The sequence below is a fragment of the Mus pahari genome, chromosome 5 (assembly GCF_900095145.1).
Source record: "Mus pahari chromosome 5, PAHARI_EIJ_v1.1, whole genome shotgun sequence".
NCBI classification, from domain to species: domain Eukaryota; kingdom Metazoa; phylum Chordata; class Mammalia; order Rodentia; family Muridae; genus Mus; species Mus pahari.
The window spans coordinates 44014352-44018119 of record NC_034594.1 but is presented as its reverse complement, the minus strand read 5'-3'; the positions used below and the strand labels follow the sequence as shown (position 1 = coordinate 44018119).

Sequence of the window (3768 nt, the reverse complement as noted above, 5' to 3'; positions counted from 1 at the left end):
GTTGGAGCTTGGAAAGAGTGACACCCTAGTTCCATTTCCCAGCTGCCATTTCTTCGGCCTTTTCTTCATGGTCACAAAGGATGAGTCGTACACCCCTGGAAGTACAATGTTTGGCTGAGTGAGTGTATTCATTGGAAGTTGCTATTAGCTGTAAATAAACAAAGGCCTAGATACTTCACTCAAATAACCTTTGGCCAATCCTTACCTTCACTCCTTTCTCTCAGGACTAGTGATTAACTAACCACTTATGATTCAGAGCAGATTGAAAATAAAAACGGGCGCAGTTGATTTCCTCTTTAAAATCAGTTCTATTCCCACACACCTGGCAGGGGGAAATACCAGGACAGTGAAGGTGCTTTTCCCAGGGTGCAACTCATCCATTGCATCCAGCTGTGCGTCACTCCTGCACCTTCTCCAAATGTGGGAAACGCAACTGCGTATTTGTACCAGTGGGGAACTGTGTCATGCTCCTCTCTGAACTCTTCGGAGTTATTTAAATATTTAATCCATGGATCAACAACTATTTTTAAAGGTGTAGTGGCTGAAGTTTATCCTATGCTCAAGAGGAAAATCATGGGAGCATAAGACATTCTTGTCGAAGAGCAAATTTGCTGTTTCTTGGGAGTCTTCTATGTGGGATGTAGAGAGGGCAAAATAGCACTGAGCAGAATAATTATAGCACACGCCGATCATAGCTTAATAGCAGTGTAAGCATACAGTGCTTTAGAAGTGAAGAGAATGTACCAGCTACTCACTGTGCTGGGAAGCCAATGCTTGAGCAAAGGGCACACACAGAGAAGGTTGCTCAGGTCCAGAGCCTCTGCACACACTATTTTAGAAAACATGGTATGTGAAAGGACTCTTTGTTTAAAGCAACTTTGGATGTCCTGTGCTTTGCAATCATACAACACAGAACTTTCCAGGTATCCTCAGTTGGCCTCATAACGATCAAGTAAGATCATTACCTTAACAGGCATTTATTGAACATGTACTATAAGCTAGTAAGTTACCATAACTTAGTCCTTAGGTAACAGAACCCCAGTTTGCAGCCAGCCTGACTAGAGACCCATGCTGTTTCCCTTAGGGTTGAGAGAAAAGAAAGAAATGTGTGTGGGAACAAAATAGTCTCATGGGCATAAAAGAGTAAGCATATTTTAGAAGAAAAATGAAATTAGAATATATGAAGTCAGGATAAATGGAAGCAGTCATGGTCTTTCAACCAGAGGAAATTTTCGCAAGAGACATATTACAAAGGTGACTGAATTCCTGAGACATAAAATCCACTGGTGGACACATGTTCACATCGCAGTCACTAAACACCTGGCTGAAGTCAAACTTAAGGGGTGGGGAGGCTGACCTAGGTTCACAGTTTCAGGGGGCATTTCACTCCTTTACAGCAGAGAAGTTATGATGAATGGGTTCCGTCTGTGGGGGTGGGAACACGGGCAGTAGCTGTTCACACTGTGAACCAGAAAGCACTACCCACTGAACAGAACCAGGAGCAGTAGTAACAGTCCTTAAAGGTCCACCCCTAGTGACCTGCTTCTGTCAACTAGGCTCCACCCCCTAAAGGCTCCAGAGCCTTCAACACAGCCTCACAAACTGAAGACCAAATTCTTCCATGCCCTGAGAGGGACATTGCCAGTTCCACCCGTATCTCAGGTGACCCAGAGATGACCAGGACGTGTGAGTTAACACCTTTAGAGCTGCAGTGTTGATGGGGAGGGAGGGCATTAGCAAAACTTAAAAGATGGATTGTTGCTCTTCACTTCTCCTCCTCCTCTTTCTTCTCTCCCCCCTCTTTCTCTCTCTCTCTCCTCTTCTCTACCCTTCTACCCGCTTCACCGCTCCCCCCCCCCATTCCCACATAATAAACCTCTCTCACCTTGAAAAAAAAAAGATGGATTGTCTGGGTCGAAACAGAACCCCTGGAGAGGTTCTTTGGTCAGGGATCTGGGCCGCGGTGGGGGGGAGGGGGAGTATTTCCAAGGAGTTGGGGCCATGGAGACTGCTACAGATACTAATGGGAATAACAGAGGCAGGAAAAAATAGCCCATGCCCCTCTACCTTTCCCTTCCTCTTCTTCATTTCCCTTCTTTCCTGCCTTCCCTTTCATACGTGTCTTTCATTGACAGAGTATGCATAACCCCTAGAGCTAGAAACCCAGAAAATCCAGGTTTTCTGTAACAGCGCAGAAGCAGTAAAGGAAATCACTCTAGGTCCTCCAAAGGTCAGAAGACTTCAGGAAGGACATCTTTAATCCCTGGATCCAACCTACCTTTAGTGTATCAGTATTATGCTTTGCGTAATAATATAACTTTACATTCGTAGGTCACAGGAGCACAACTCGAGAAGGGTTTCCTCAAACAGTCTCAACCTTTCTATTCCAAGAAAAGAGGCTCAGGGAAGGCTATACGCCAAAGCAGTGCCTTGGCACATGGACAATTTGAAGCTGTAGGAACATTTCGAAGAACTCACAGAAGCAAAGAGGCCAACCTAACCTTTGGCCACCCTTTTTGCTACCAAAGATGTTCTGACCTTCCTTTAAAGAGGTCACAGGACCTCCCTCTGAGTTTCTGAGGAAAGGGGCATCCTTATCTAGAGTGAAGGTCACAGAGAAGAATCTGCCAAACAGACCCAGCTAAGTGTCCCCATTCTGTTACCATGACCTCATGCTTTTTCTTCGTCTTATTTCTGTCCACTGCTTATCAAACCTTCTAGCTTAACCGCTACCTCTGTTCTGTATTTCTTTATGAAGGTTCCATTCCTCTTGTGTGCCTTGGTCTTTTGTTACAATGTCTCCTAGCTAAAAACTCACCAGCTTGACCAAGAACTCAGTAAGAGTAAAGGAACATGACTTTCCCTCCACTACAGGACTCTGTGGAATAATTATATTTTAGCAGATGAAAATTAGATAGAAGATATGTTTCCCAAAGGCCCAGAAGCGGTAAAAGGCCACGTAAGAGCTCATTCCTAGTCCCAGCTACAGGCTCATTCCTCCATTTTACACACAGTGCGACTGCCTCCCCCCGGAAAGCAGGTCTTTCTGCTCCTCAGGTGCTGAGGTGCAGCGGCAGAGTGGGAGGATCCCTGCTTGTATGGCTCCTCGGCCACACTACTGTGGTTTGGTAGACCCGTGGCTCTATCAAGGAACAATGTCGTCAGCTTTTTCCCATCTTTACTACTCTTGTTGCATTTACCGTGCTGATAACATACCTAGACATAACCAGCTTAAGGGAGATGGGGCTTGCTTAGCTCACAGGTTACCATCCTTCATGACAGGGAAGTCACAGTGACGGGGCTTAAATCACATCCACAGTCAACAGCAGAGAGAAACAATGAATGGCTGCTGCTTGATTTCTTGCTTACTTTTTAGTTCCATTTCTCCACTATGCTATAATTCAGGACCCCATTCCTATCCCTACCCTGCCTAGGGAATGTTGCTGCTCACACTGGACTGGGTCTTCACAGGCTAACCCATTGTAGACAATCCCTCTTTAAGACACTCTTCCCAGGTATTCTAGGATGTGTCAATTTAACAGAATTATCGAATGTATCAATACTAAGACACTTAAAATGTGTTCCTTTGTGTTTCACATTTGTCATGAATTAAAAAAAAAAATCACAAAATAATTCCCAAGCCACATTCCTTCCACCACATGTATTGACTTTTATTTCCTTCTTTCATATTTCAACATATTTCCCTTCCCACCCCAATCTCAATTCACCTCAAATCAGGAAATGGCAGGTGTAATATGCATGGATGAG

At 44.6% G+C, this 3768-nt stretch overlaps 1 non-coding gene across 1 annotated transcript; it reads left to right on the top strand.

Annotated features, from left to right (window-relative positions):
• Positions 1-314: 314 nt before the first annotated feature.
• LOC115064167 lies at positions 315-477 on the top strand. Its single transcript, XR_003844010.1, has one exon. It is a non-coding gene; the product is annotated as a U1 spliceosomal RNA (small nuclear RNA).
• Positions 478-3768: the final 3291 nt, after the last annotated feature.